The sequence below is a fragment of the Giraffa tippelskirchi genome, chromosome 8, assembly GCF_054371585.1.
Source record: "Giraffa tippelskirchi isolate mGirTip1 chromosome 8, T2T-mGirTip1v1.2.pri, whole genome shotgun sequence".
Taxonomy (NCBI): Eukaryota; Metazoa; Chordata; class Mammalia; order Artiodactyla; family Giraffidae; genus Giraffa; species Giraffa tippelskirchi.
Window position 1 is genome coordinate 152,366,080 of NC_137282.1, and position 15,575 is coordinate 152,381,654.

The 15,575-nt window shown below is 41.4% G+C and overlaps 1 long non-coding RNA gene across 1 annotated transcript in view; it reads left to right on the forward strand.

Moving 5' to 3' along the window:
• The window catches only part of LOC145516690 (uncharacterized), a 49,813-nt gene extending 35,189 nt beyond the window's left edge, over positions 1 to 14,624 (forward strand). Inside the window, exon 3 of the long non-coding RNA XR_014061675.1 lies at positions 13,217 to 14,624. This is a non-coding gene — a long non-coding RNA (uncharacterized LOC145516690). The remainder of the gene's footprint in view (positions 1 to 13,216) is intronic.
• The last annotated feature ends 951 nt before the right edge of the window (positions 14,625 to 15,575 follow it).

Sequence of the window (15,575 nt, forward strand, 5' to 3'; positions counted from 1 at the left end):
TGATAATAATAAGACCTACACCAAGGCATTTAATTATAAGTTTTCTGAAAACTAGGGATAAAGGGAGGATTTAGTTAATTTTGAATGTTTACGTGCTGTCGCTTCAGTTATGTCTGACTCTGTGATCCTATGGACCGTAGCCCGCCAGGCTCCTCTGTCCATGGGATTCTCCAGACAAGAATACTGGAATGCATTGCCATGTCCTTCTCCAGGGGATCTTCTCAATTGAGGGATCGAGCCCCAGTTACTTATGTCTTCTGCATTGGGAAGCGGGTTCTTTACCGCTAGCACCACCTGGGAAGCCCAATTTTGGATAATCGTCATCAAAAATACTCCTTGCTGAGGACTGAGATGATTGTGTGTATGTTTCCTGCAAATGCTATGTTTTCTGCAAATGTTCTCTTCTCTTACTGAAAGCCACTATTATTTTCCTTCCTTTTGCCCTTTAAATTCTGCCCACCATAAAATAATAAGCCAAATCTCTTTTCTTTTGCCAGCAGAAAATTGTCAAATATTCAGGGGACTCATTCCCAGAGCAGAAGTCTCAAAGGAAAGGTCTGGAGTCCTGTTGCATGTTAGGGTTGGCTAAAGCAGGTAACGAACCTCAGCCAAGTGATGCTTTTAAATTCATAACTCAATTGGAACATAAAGGTGTCCTTCTCTTGAAAGGCTATTTTTCAAACTCTCTAATGAAAAAGCTAGGGAATATTGCTATCAATTCTTCCTTTCCTCCCCAAGCAAATAGCATTCCTCCGCCTTGAACAGATGGGGCTCTATGTGATAAATGGCCCAGTGGTCCAGTCCAGCAGGGGATGGCACTGACATCTTGTCCCCAGTGTTTATAAGCTGGGCTGTCCACTGCCTTCATTTCCTTAACAACTCATAAACGGCAGGGGTTCGTTCCAGCCCTCCCCGCATTCCAGCCATTCTTTAGGATAATGATGAGTGGGGTGAGTGCCTTCTAGGAAGGATTCTGGAGAGAGTGGGAGGTGCGGAGGAGGAAAGAGCACAGCCTCTCACGCCCGCACTGCTTTAGTGCTCGCTATATTAATAGCTCGGGCACTGACTGCTGCTGTGAATTGCTATTCCCAGAGGGTTCAGCTGGGTTTCCATTTACAGAGGCAGTTCTAACAAAGAGGGTACACACACATGCATGCTACACACACACACACACACACAATACACACATGCTACTATTCCTATTCTTCCAGTTGTCTCCTGATGGTTTTCACTGGAGGCCCCCAGACTCACCATCATTACGAAAAAGAATGTCAGTCATCACTGAGTGAGAAAATCACCCATCTCTTAAGGAACATCAGACTAGAGTGTTTGCTGTTCTAATGATTTCACCTGCATTGGATGGAGCTTAGAATATGATTAACATGGCATCAAACTCCCCATTGTCACGCTCCTGCAAATAAGGGCAGACTGCAGCAGCTACCTTCCAAAGCAGAAGGGATAGGCTATGTGACAGTCAGCGATGGAAAGAGCCAATTTGTTCTGGAGCAAAGGGATCAGGGTACGTTTCCAAACCTGCAATTTTTTCCAGTGATGGTGAATATTCTTCATAAATATTGTGGGCTGGTTCAAAACCAATGACATTTACATAGTTCTCCATATAAATACCTTTGGATACAATTTTCCTTTCTGCCTCTGTTTGACACTCATTAAACAAACAAAAAAACATGTAATGAGGACCAGTTGCCTAGGGCATAATGTACATGATCTCTAAATAGTGAACCTCAACAAATCTTTCTGATAAGCCCTGAATGCTAGGTGCAGGGGATTCTAGCCCTTGTGGAGCTTCCAGTTGGATCATTTAACATGTCTCCTGATTGTGGAATCCAGGTTGCTTGGGGTCAGAAGTGGGAGGAGCGGCTCTTTAAGAAAAATAGTACTGGGGAATTCCCTGGTGGTCCAGGGGTTAGGACTCCATGCTTTCATGGCTATGGCCTGGGTTCAATCCCTGGTCCGGGAAACTAAGATTCCAAAAGCTGGACAGTGTGGCCAAAAAAGAAAGAAAGAAAATATAAATTTACTATGCCAACTATTTATTTAGAATGAATATAGAAATTAACAAAAATTTGTAAGAGAGGCCCATCTGAGTGAAAGACCTATCTAATAAGCCTTAAGGCTCAAATGTTTCATGGTGAGTCCTCTGGTGGGAAGTTGGGTGTATCTTTTCTCAGTTTGGGGCTTCCCTGGTGGCTCAGTGGTAAGGAATCCACTTGCAATTCAGGAGACACAGTTTCGATCCCTGGTTAGGGAAGATCCCCTGGAGAAGGACATGAACCCACTCCAGTATTTTTGCCTGGGAAATCCCATGGACAGAGGAGCCTGGTGGGCTACAGTTCATGGGATCGCCAAGAGTCAGGCACAATTGAGCACTAAACAACAACAATATCTCAGTTTTACAGATATGAAAAATTGATACTCTGTGAATCGATGTCTGATTTGGGTTCAGCATTCCACTACTTGTCAATCCAGGGAAGTATAATCAAGGACCAGAGGGAATCCAAGTGGAAACTGCTCTTCCTCAGCCAAGGCACAGCTCAGATCCTGCTGGCAGGAAAAACAAGAGGCTGCCCAGACATCTCTGCTTCCATCCAAACCAGGGGACAGTTTGCTCCTCAAAACATTTATCACATCTTCGGTCTTACTTTCCATGGGGTTTTGGTCCTTGCAATTCAGATATTTCTGACTTTCACTGTGGTTGAATGTGCTCAATCGCTTCAGTTGTGTCCAACTCTTTGCAACCCCATGGACTGTAGGCTGGGGCTCCTCTGTCCATGGGTTTCTCCAGACCAGAATACTGGAGTGGGTTGCCATGCCGTCCTCCAGGGGATCTTCCTGACTCAGGGATTGAGCATGCGTCTCCTGCATTGCAAGCAGATTCTTTACCGCTAGTGACTCAGAAGATAAAGAATCCGCCTGCAATGCAGGAGACTCAGGTTCGATCCTCGGGGGGAAGATCTCCTGGAGAAGGGAATGGTAACCCACTCTAGTATTCTTGCCTGAGAAATCCCATGGACAGAGGAGCCTGGCGGGCTACAGTCCATGAGGTCCCAGAGAGTCAGACACAACTGAGTAACTAACACTTCTTTACCGCTAAGCCACTGGGGAAGCCCGTCACTCTGGTTGGGCTGGTTTAAAATTCCGTATCTGGCCTTCTGTGACTGGTGTGTAGAATAAAGAAGATGGACTAGGTTATCATTTCCCAAACTTTTCCTCAGAGCATTAGACCTACAGGATGGGTACAAACATGCACAGCCTTTTGTATGCTTTATGACCTTCTAACTGAAAGTTGCGACAATCTCTAGACTGTTCCATCCTCTGCCACTAGTAAGGTCGGGCTGTTCTTGATGATGATGATGACAGTTATCATGTGTTTCTCTTCACATGTACCATCTGTCATCCTTACAAAGCTCTCTGTGAGCCTGAGAAAGGATGTATATCTTGCCCAAGGCCATACAATTAAAAAACTGGATCTGGGATTTCAACCCATGTCTGTCTGGATCTAAAATCCATCCCTGTTACATTTCACTGCTCTAATTCCCCTGGTAGGAGTTTCTTTGCTACTGCTACCATAGTCTTCTCCTAATTCCAATGGAACCCTGAACTTTTTCAAAAAGAAACTGACAGGAAGCCTCACACGTGACATTCTTACCCTCAGAGCTTGCTCAGTCAGCGCAGGGTAGAACAGCCCCTCTAAGCCTTTTGCCTGTCCTTTGTGTAGCTCCTTCTTCAGTCTTGCTAATCTAAACTGTTTATTGGCACTTGATAATATTCATCTTTATATCTGATAGCAACACATACTGATTTATCTTTTTAAATATATGTCATATGCTATTCACACCAGTAGACTGGTAACTGCTGCTGCTGCTGCTAAGTCGCTTCAGTCGTGTCCAACTCTGTGCGACTCCATAGACGGCAGCCCACCAGGCTTCGCTGTCCCTGGGATTCTCTAGGCAAGAACACTGGAGTGGGTTGCCATCGCCTTCTCCATAGATTGGTAAACCTGTTGTATTTTTCGGAGGACAGTTTGGCTACCTGTCAAAAGTCATTAAAATATTCATATTCTTTGACTCACTAGTACTATTCCTAGGACTCAATCACAAGGAAAATACATTTTGAAAAAGTGACAGGTCATGATGCTTATAGTGGCATTTATAGGATATTTTAAAAATCAAAGACTCCCTCAAACCATAGGTGTTTAACAGTTCAGAGTGATGAAGTAAATTACACATGAATGCTGAGATATTATATAGCTACTGAAAAGAATAAATGTGATAGTTGTCCTAACATTGAAACCAGTGAAAGAAGCTATGATCTAACTATGTGAAAGCAACATGCATATATCAATACAGGTTGGAATGAATTTGATAATTAGAAAATAGATGTACAGTTAAAGTGGTGTGAGAATGGGTGGAGATTTTATTCTCTTTTTTAATTAGAATTTCTTCTTTGCAATGTTTTAAAATTGATGGAATGGTGGATTGTTTAAGTTCTAGACCAGTTTCAGGAGGGGGGTCTCTTAATCAATACTCAAGTTCATCTATAGGTGGCAATGGCTCTTCGTGCCAGTGAACGGTGCCAGTCCCAGGCATGACAGCTCTGGCTTCTCAACAGGTCTCATATCAAGAGTAACCTGCTAGAGAATTCAATTTGGGAGGAACGCATCCCATTGACATTGGAGTGTGAAGGGCCAGGAAACAAGAAAATGGGATTGATTTGCACATCATTTCAGCTAGAATACCAAATCAGGCTGGTCTGTAAACAGATAGGAACCTCTGAGGCAAACTCAGTAAAAATGAACAAGGTAACCTAGTAAAAATTCAGGCTCTCCCCCAAATCAGAGATTGTTTAATTTTCTCCTCCCTAAATTCTTTCTTAGATTAACCGCACCCCATATGTTGCTCAAACACATTCTTCTTTGCACAGTAAAAAAAGCGGGAATTTTTAATGGTGATAAATTAAATGTCTATCACTGACCCACTAGGATCCAGATAGTAAAATGTTAATCAGAGAAGTTAAGTAAACCATTAAAAAAATCCTCTGTCATACCAGTACTTCATCAGCAATGAAACAGACATGACCGATCTAGCCCCAGAGACACTCAGAGGGCAGACTTACCTGCAGAAGTCATCTCAGAGACATTCCACAACGATGGTGCATCGTACAGGCCACGACGTGAAAGGGTTTGGTCAGGTTGGGACTCAGCAGCTCTCCTGGGAAGCACCTCATGCTTAAAAACTAATAACATTATCCCAGAACTTGGAGAAAAAATGAACAGTTAAGCTTCAACCTTCAGATCACACTTGGTTTCCCCAGAATATCAGAATCCTTGAAGCTGGAAAAAGAGGAAGGATGTTTACAATCACATCATAGCTCTGGAAACACTGAACTTCCTTCAAAAAGGCAGGATGGGTGGATGTTGAACTAAATTCAAAGGTGTGTCTGTTCATCATGGGGTGGATCAGGATGATGCATTAGTTCTGCTTCACCTACAGACAACAGGGTGATCTCAGCCCCGAGGAACAGCTCTGTTCTCCAGGTACAGCCCCTGTGAAGCCCAGGTTGAAATAGCTTCTTTGTATTATTAGTCAGTTGTTTTTAAGATGAATACTCCATTCATCCTTGCTGTGTGACCACTGGAGTCTGAAGGCCCTGACTCACGGCCCTACAGATTGAATGTTCTCTGACTGTTATCTCTATAGTTCAGAGGCAAGATGCTGTGCTCAGCTGAGAAAAGGAGCGATTCCTATTGCACTACTAGAGACTGGAGCAGGTGGTCAGGAGCCAAGGATTCAACATACAACTCAAGTTATGATGGATATGGAGGGAAAGTATCAATACACACATTTAGTGGCTACAAGAACAAGAAGCTTGTGTTAGCGCAGGTCCTCCAAGAGTCAGATGTCAAATTGGGATTAAAGTGAGATAAATTTAGCAGGAAAAACCCCTGTGTAAGAGAAAATGAAGAGAAAGCCATGTGATGCTAGGAGGACCATCAGACCATCATGCCAATCTGGTTCTAAGTGAAGGTGAGAGGGAAGGAAGATTGGGTGGAAGTGTCCTCAACTGCCATGCAGTCAAAGGAAGGCTCAGCAAACCATTGGGTAGCCCCCAAACCACAGTCGTCAGCTGGAGAGGCATCCCCTGTCTTGCTGAATGGCCCACCTTAGCATCTTTGCTTCCCACAGTCCCCAGCAGCCCGTGGGGGGGACATCCCCTTAACCTTACATACTTTAATGGGTTTCAGAGTGCAGGGCTGGGGTCCTTGGTCAGATACATTCTCCAGAATTGAAGGTCTGTAAAGCATAGTCTCAGGGCTGTCTCTAAGTTGCCTACAACCGAAAATCCCACTAGTATTGGCAAAAAGAGTGCTTTGAGTTAGGATATAGATTGTTTTATTCCTTTTTCTTTTTTTAAAAATTAATCTATATATTTGGCTGTGCCAGGTCTTAGCTGTGGCATGTGGATCTTAAGTTGTGGCATCTGGGGTCTAGTTCCCTGTTGTCGTTCAATTGCTAAGTTGCATCTGACTCTTTGAGAGCCCATGAACTGCAGCACGCCAGGCTTCCCTGTTCTTCACTATCTCCTGGAGTTTGCTCAAAGTCATGTCTATTGACTCAGTGATGCTATCTAATCATCTCATTGCCTGCTGCTGCCTTATCTAGCCCTCAGTCTTTCCCAGCATCAGGATCTTTTCTAATGAGTTGGCTTTTCACATCAGGTGACCAAAGTACTGGAGCTTAAGCTTCAGCATCAGTCCTTTCCATGAATATTCATGGTTGATTTCCTTTAGCATTGACTGGTTTAATCTCCTTGCAGTCTGAGTCCCCTGTGTTGGGAGCGCAGAGTCTTAGCCACTGGACCACCAGGGAAGTCCCTAGATTAAGTTAATATAGGCAACTGATGGAAAACAAAACAGGAAAACCAAGAACCAAGCTTTGGGAGAAAGTAAGAAGGTGAAAGTAAGAAGTAAGAAGGTGAAGGAGAAAGTAAGAAGCTACTGGGACTTCCCTAGTAGCTCAGTTGGTAAAGAATCTGTCTGCAATGCAGGAGACCTGGGTTTGATCCCTGGGTCGGGAAGATCCCCTGGAGAAGGGCATGGCAACCCACTCTAGTACTCTTACCTGGAAAATTCCATGGACAGAGGACCTGCCAGGCTACAGTCCAAGGGATTGCAAAGAGTCAGACATAACTGTGCAACTAACTTTCCTTTTCGTTTCCAAGAAGGTGAAAAGAGAAATGGCAGGATCAATTTCTTATCTTAACTTTGAGTGTAGCCCACTAACCTGCTAAATTAATCCACAAAAACAAACAAACTGACACTAGCCAGCTATTTTGCTGTAGAAAAGTCCACATTCAGTGACTACTGATTGTTGTGGTTTGGACTTCAGTCTCAAAAGATGAAGAAGATTGGATTTAAGGAAATGGAAGATTTTAGTATATTTTCCCCGAAGAACAACTGACCTGTTGGATATATTGCTCTGGATGGAGTTGGAATAAATTTCTACCAGAATCTTGGCTATCTGCCTGTTTATTTTGAATAATACCAGACTAATAACATACAGGCCAAAGCATCACCCTGAGACAGATCAGTCGAATCAAATGAAACATATGGAAAAAGACCCATGTGCAAATGAAAATGTACTATATGATAAAGCTGGCATTTCTAATTAATAGGCAAAAGCTAATATGATTATATTGTATTGAAACAATTGGTAGCCAATCTGGAAAAAAATTTTTGGATACTTATCTAATACATTATGCCAGAATAAATTCAAAAAGGATTAAAGATTTAAATATTAAAAATAAAATAAAAGTACTGATGGTAGAATTTTAAAATCCTTTCTCAGTGGCAAAGGACTTTCAAAATGTGAAACAAAACCCAGACACCGTGAAAAAAATAGAAACATTAATTTGATAACAAGTAGTTTTTGCATGGGGAAAAAATCCTTAAAAACAGAAGACATAACCTATAAAAATATTTTTGCAATTTGTATTTCAAAGGCCCAAATTCCCTAAAATATAAAGAGACCCTATAAGTCTGTAAGAAAGACCATCAACCCAATAAAAAAAATGGGCAAAGAGATAAAGAGCTATCTTATGAAAAAAATATATATAAATGGTTCTTCAGTATAAACATACAGCTTCACTCATAAGAAAAATACAAGTTAAAGTTATGCTAAAAAGTGAAAAAGCATAATTTTTTGAGATGCTAGATTTTTACCTATCATACCAGCAGAGATGACCAACATGCTGTTGTAACTCTGGTTTCTAGGGATCAAGATGGGATTAGACATGCAAGAGATGGACTAGGGGAACTCCAGTGAAGGCAGAAGAGAGCCTTTTAGCCCATGAGGCTAACCTGACCCTTGGGAAGGCAAGAGGGAAAGAGGAAGGAGGATGGGATAGGGAGAGTCTTAGGGTTCAGCACTTCTAAGAGAGTTTGGCCAGGCTGATGGAGAGTCCTTGAGCTGAAGTCACCTGCAGAACAATCCCACATCTTTCGGGACTGGGCCTTCCTTAGGGTCCTGGCTGCACTGAGCCCCCGACTGGGAAGAGCCTCTGGGAAGCCTGGCCTCGGTGCGTGGGCAGTGGTGGATTCCAATCCTTGAGAGAGTACATTTTCTGCAGCACAAAGTCTGAGTGGTGCATTTTCAAGGCCGTATCATGCATGCTTTGGTAGCAAAGGTAGAGGAGAACAGGCATCCTGCACTGCTGAAGGGACTGTAACTTGGTATAAGCTCTCTAGACGGCAATGAGCAACACCTCTCAAAAAGGTCATTTGAACCAGCAACCCCACTTCTATGAATTTTTCCTAGAGATCTTTATATGTTTGAGAGCATTCACAATAGCAAAAGACTGGTAAGAACCTAAATTGAGCCCTAATGCAAAGGTGTAGGCTCTGATGAACATATACCCTTGGCCCTGCAGACTTCTTGCCCCATGAGAAGGTCTGGCTGGAGCAGGGCAGTCCTCTAAAGCAGGGCACCCAGGTCAGGGTTCTCAGGTGCCCAGGAATAAGAAAACAGCCCAGGTTAAGAGGACAGAAGGTCCCTGGAGAAAGGCAGCTTTTAAGACAGATGGTCAGGGAGATTGTGAGACATTTTCTATTACTTTAACCTTCCGATTTCTTTATCACGGTCATGCTCCTGTGTTCAATATTGTCATTGTGTCTGATCGTGAATTATTGATGAAGTTCATGGAAAAACCTAATTTGGTTTGCACTAGGTTTGCAAATGACCTATTTTTGGTTCATCATTATATCCAATTGCAAAATGCATCTACTTGTTTTGTGAGTAATGATCTGTTTTTAGTATTAGAGTCTTTCTTTAGAAATTTTTAATTTGTATTTTTATTTTAAGAACACTTCATTATGAAATCTTCTTAAACATTATGAATCAAGAGAATATTATAATAAACCCTAGCATAACAGTCACCTATATTAACTGACATTAAGTCACTTTTGTATCATCTGTGATACATATTTGATAAAGAATTCAAAGCAAATCCCAGACATATTTGCCTTTAACTATTTCAGTGTATATCTTTTTTAAAAATGACATAATTTACATAACCAAAACATTATTATCACTTCACAAAAGTAACAATTTTAAAAACATTTTACTTAATTATCTTCTAATACCCAATCCATATTGAGATTTCTCTGACTGGCCCCAGAATACCTGTTCATAGTCAATTTGTTTGAACTGGGATCAAATGCTCCATACTCTGGATTTGGTTAAGTTTTGTATGAAAGGCTTTTATAAGAAAATTTATTGTCAATCCTTTCTCCCTTTGTCAAATATATGAAGATATTTGACCTTTTATAATAATGATTTCATGGACTATGGAGTCAATACATACATATGCAGCTAGAGCCTTTTCAAGGTCAATAGATGCTTGAACTTCGCGGAGCTCTGTGGAGAAAGCATTCAGATAAACAGCCAGGGTCTCAATAGCCTCACAAGTGTTGCCTTACAATCTATTTTTGGAAACACATCTGTCCGCGGCCACCACAGTGCATTACTCCCTCCACAAAAATGTGGGGTTTTTTAATTCCAAAGGGAACAGTCATTTTTAGAGCTGTATTTCTTCCACTTGTATCAGAATTTTGCCAAAGTCTTTAGGAAATGCTTTCTAAAATTACAAAGCTGTACCAGCAGTGCTACCTGGAAAGCAGAGCAAGTGAGAAGGGAAATTAACCATCCCTGAGCAAATGCTTCATATGGAAACCTGAACTCCTCAAAGATCTTGCAGGTTATTCTTTTCCTTCCATCTTAAACACCTTCTGAAGACAACCACAGTCCCTACCAGCAAAGATGTGTAGAAGTGTTTAAGGAGGCTCTTGGAGGTTAGGAATCCTAGTTCAAGAGACAGGCACACATCCTGAATCTTTGTGAAGGAAAAGGGATCTTTCACTCCCATGGGGAGGGAAATATTATTTCATTTTGGTGTTCAGACACTAAGTCGTGTTCGACTCTTTGCGACCCCATGGACTGCAGCATGCCAGGCTTCCCTGTCCTTCACCATCTCCCAGAATTTGCTCAAACTCATGTCCATTGAGTCGGTGATGCCATCCAACCGTCTCATTTACAGCTGCCTTTCATTGAATCCAAACAAGGTTAGTGTGTGACTTTCCCATGAAATTTTCACTAGTCTGTCTTTTAAATTTATTTTTATTTGTTTTAAGATTTTTTTTTTAATGTGGACCATTTTTTAAAAGTCTTTATTGAATTTGTTACAGTACTGCTTCTGTTTTATGTTTTGGTTTTTTGGCCACGAGGCATGTGGGATCATAGCTCCCTGACCAGGGATCAAACCTGAACCCCCTGCACTGAAAGGCGAAGTCTTAGCCCCTGGGCCACCAGGGAAATCCCTGTCTTTTTTTCTTTTAATATGAAAAACTTTTAGTAATTTACTCAAGTATCTAATTGTCACAATTCTAGTAACGATTACTTTATTGATCTATAAAACCCCTTATTATACATATTTTAGTTTGTATTTCACTCTTTCTTGCATTTCTGTTCTGATCTGTTTTTCCTGTTCTACTCATTTCAAAGTACATTATTTATTGAATTTATAATACATATTTTAAGTAATTACTATTGTAGTAAATCTTAATTTATTATTTTAAATCACTATCAATACTTTATGTTTTAATATTTACTATGTATTAGGCACAATGCTAAGTGTTTTAAATGGATTGTAACACTTAATACTCAGACTGCTACAAAGGGCATATTACATCTATCTCAATCAACTGAAGTAACAATGGTTCAGAGAATGTAACTAAATTATCCACAATCACATAGCTAACAATTAGTTATCTGTCTTGATAGTAACATGACTAAAAGAAAGCTGTTCTCTTTAAGCAAATGTGTCAGTGCTTGTTCATTACCAAGAGCGTGGTCTTTACTGAACATCCAAGTAGGCAGGGGTTTGTGGGAGCTAGGGGTGGGGGCAAGGTAAATTTGTATCTTTGGTTGTATCAGATCTCAGAATCTGACAAATTAGGAATTACAGGAAAAGCCAACAGGAAGCTTTCTTCACTGAGTTATGCAAGAGAATTAAGCTCCAGTGCTCCAAAGTATCCATTGTGTGTACTGAGCTAACTTTTCTCCCAGGCATCTAGAATGGGGCTAGTTAGGTGTTAACCTTGGGAGAAATGATTAAAGTGTCACTGGAATCATTTTCTTAGTTTTGTGGTTCAGAGGAGGAACTTGGGTTTAATGCAAGCCTACAAAGCATCGAGGTAGAAGGCTTGGGCAGAGCACCAGGTGGAGGCCCTGAAACAATATTCAGAGTTGAGGTCAAGTAAGATGCTGAGGCTCTCCAGGCCTGCAACTTCACAGAAAAGGGGTTTGAGATGAAAAACCTGTGACCTGGCCACGGGTTGACATCCTGAAAGATGTTAGGGATTGTGGGGGCTGGTGTGGACAGCCCTCTTCAAAGCCAGTTCACACGTTCCATTGATGACATCTTAGCACTTTGGGGACTCCTCTTTTGGAATTGCCATCACTCTTATGTGAACAAGGCAGACTAGTTTATTTTCACTTATACCCTGGTTTTGAACCAACCAATATTACCAGAGGATTCACCCATTTTACCTCCAGACTTAAACTACAAATAACTTTAGGCTGTTTATGAACAAAGTGAGAAGACAGTCCATGGAATGGGTGGAAAAAACTGCAAATCTATTTGGTAAGAGGTTAATATTCAAAACATATAAAGAACTCATATAACTCAATAGCAAAAAGCCAAATAACACAATTTAAAAATGGGCCAAGAACCTAAAGAGATATTTCTCCGAAGAAGATGTAAGAAAGGCCAACAGGTACATGAAAAGCTGCTCAAGGGTCACTAGTCATTAAGGAAATGCAAATTAAAACTACAGTGGGTTATCACTTCACCCCTGTTGGAATGGCTATCATCAATCAATATCAGACAAGAGATAACAAATGCTAGCGTGGATCTGGAGCAAAGGGAACCCTTGTGCACTGTTGTTGGAACTGTAAATTGATGCAACCCTTATGAGAAACAGTATGAAGATTCCTCAAAAAATTGAAAATTGGGCTACTGTGTGATCCAGCTGGGAATATAACCAAAAGTAACTAAAACACTAATTCAAAAAGATACCTGCACCACTATGTTCATAGCATTATTTATAATAGCCAAGCAAGCCATGGAAACAACCTAAGTGTCCATCAATGGATGAATGGAGAAATTGTATGTATGTATGTATGTGTGTATGTGTATATATATATATGAGGGAATATTATTTAGTCATAAAAATGAGGAAATCCTTCCATTTGTGATAACATGCATTATGCTAAGTGAAATAACTCAGAGAAAAACAAATACTATATGATCTCACTTATATGTGGGACTTAAAAACCTAAACCAAAAAACAACAAACTCATAGTAAAAGAGATCAGACTTGTGGTTACCAGAGGCAGGGGGTGAGGTGGAGGGGGGCAGAAATGGAGGAAGGTGGTTAGAACATCCAGATTTCCACTTATAAGCTAAATCAGTACCAGGAATGCAAAATTATGTACTATAGTGAACACTGCCAGATGATACACAGGAGAAGATGGATGTTTGCTGAACCTATTTTGGTAATCATTTCATAATATATGTAAACCAAACCATCATGCTGTGCATCTTAAACTTACAGTGATGTATGTCAATTATTTCTCAACAGAACTGGAAAAAATTCACGCCCATCTTCCTGGCCTTGTTACTGATGGGCTGTTTAACTTCAGTCTCACCACCTAATGTCTCAGGGGCCACTTTTTCTAAGACAGTGGCTGGATTAAAAGATCTCTTAAGATTCCTTCCAGCTGGAAAATCCCAGGACCAGGTAACCAGTGAAGATCTGACAACGCTGAGAATGTTCAAAAGAAGTTATCACAGGCTCTGAAGGGAAAAGAATTTGAAAACATCACAATAACCTGTGTGTTTGCTGCTGCTGCTGCTGCTAAGTCGCGTCAGTCGTGTTCGACTCTGTGCGACCCCATAGATGGCAGCCCACCAGGCTCCGCCGTCCCTGGGATTCTCCAGGCAAGAACACTGGAATAGGTTGCCATTTCCTTCTCCAATGCATGAAAGTGAAAAGTGAAAGTGAAGTCGCTTAGTTGTGTCCGACTCTTCGCGACCCCATGGACTGCAGCCCACCAGGCTCCTCCATCCATGGAATTTTCCAGGCAAGAGTACTGGAGTGTGTTGCCATTGCCTTCTCCGACCTGTGTGTTTACTTCCATGCTATTTTGCAAAGGACAGAGACCCTACTACTCCATTCATTCATTCAATGGATAACCTGAGAAGATACTGGATGTCAGGTTCTGTGCCATGGATGGGCCATAATCAGACGGGCAGGGTGTTTCGCCCATACTCAACAATAGTAAGAATAAAAATAACTACCTTTTACTGGGGTCCTTCAAAGTGCCTGTCACTTCGTAGATTCTAATTCTTTAAGGAGTTCACAGTGCAAGAGGCAGACAATCAAACCAATGGATCACAGCTGCCTTTAACTCCAAGTAAGTTTACTAATTTCCCATGGAATTCTCATTGTCTTGAGTCTGTCTTGATACTAATTTGACTAAAAGTAAACTGTTGCTTTTTTAAAAAAAAAAAAGTATCAGTGCTTGTTCACTGACAGAAGCATCATCCAGACTGAACATCATTAGTAATGATGTTAGTAATGATGCCCTGTCATCACCCATTTTTCTCGTCTGTCTCCCATAGTGTTTTATGACCCTTTTATGGAAGCTACATAGTGCATTAAACTGTAAATCATAATAGTAACAGGCTATTATTTATATTGCCTATTTCATTTTTTTGCACCAGAAAAATATAGGCGAGTCAGGGGAAATCTATTATCCTTCTTACAAAAATCACTCACATGCATGTTTCAATTTGTATGTGCGTTGAAACCCCAAGGCTGCCACTTCCCTTCCTTGAACAGCTTACCTAAATTTTCTCTTTATTTTTTAACCTATCATATAATGAAGGATAATAATAGTGTGTGTCTCAGAGGGTACTGTGAGAATTAAATAATGAACCTGTGTTTGGGAGGTAGTCAATGTTGAATAAATATTTGCTACTGTGAACCATTGTGAGATATAAATATTATTGTGGTAGATGGTTTGGAGCCCTTCTCCAAAGGAAAAAACCCTCTTTGTTTTCCATCTACTCACTGAATACGTCTGTACTCCAAATGGGTAGGGTTTTTCCCTGTACTAAGCAGTTCTCCAGTTTTCAGGAGATTCCAACTAGTGCCCTGCAGAAGTGTCAGTCACTCAATCATGTCTGTCTCTTTGCGACCCCATAGTCTGTAGCCCACCAGGCTCTTCTGTCCATGGAATTCTCCAGGCAAGAATACTGGGTTGCCATTCACTTCCCCAGGGGATCTTGCCGACCCAGGGACTGAACCCGGCTCTCCTACATTACCAGCAGATTCTTTACTGTCTGAGCCACCAAGGAAACCCAATTTAATTCAATTCTGAAAGCATCCACCTGGACGTAGCATCAGATCCCACGGTTAAGCGCTCAGTCCCTCAAGACTGTTCTCCCTTCCTACTTCAGACATTAATACCAAGTCCAGGTCATCCTATACATTCCTATGACCATCTTCTCTGCTCAGTAATTTGCTAGAGCAGCTCACAGAACTCAGGGAAAAAGCTTACTTACTAGATCACTGGTTGATTATAAAAGGATACAACTCTGGAACAGCCAGATGGAAGACACACAAGAGCAAGTTGTGTGGGAAGTGGCATGGACCTTCCATGTTCTCCATAGCAAGCAACCTTCCCAGCCCCTCCACGTGCTCACCAACCTGGAAGATTCCCAACCACCATCATTTTTTTTTTAATGGAGGCTTCCTTGTATATGACTCATTTGAAAAGACCCTGATGCTGGGAAAGATTGAAGGTGGGAGGAGAAGGGGACGACAGAGGATGAAATGGTTGAATGGCATCCCTGACTCAATGGACATGAGTTTGAGTAAACTCCGGGAGTTGGTGATGGACAGAGAGGCCTGGTGTGCTGCAGTCCATGGGGTT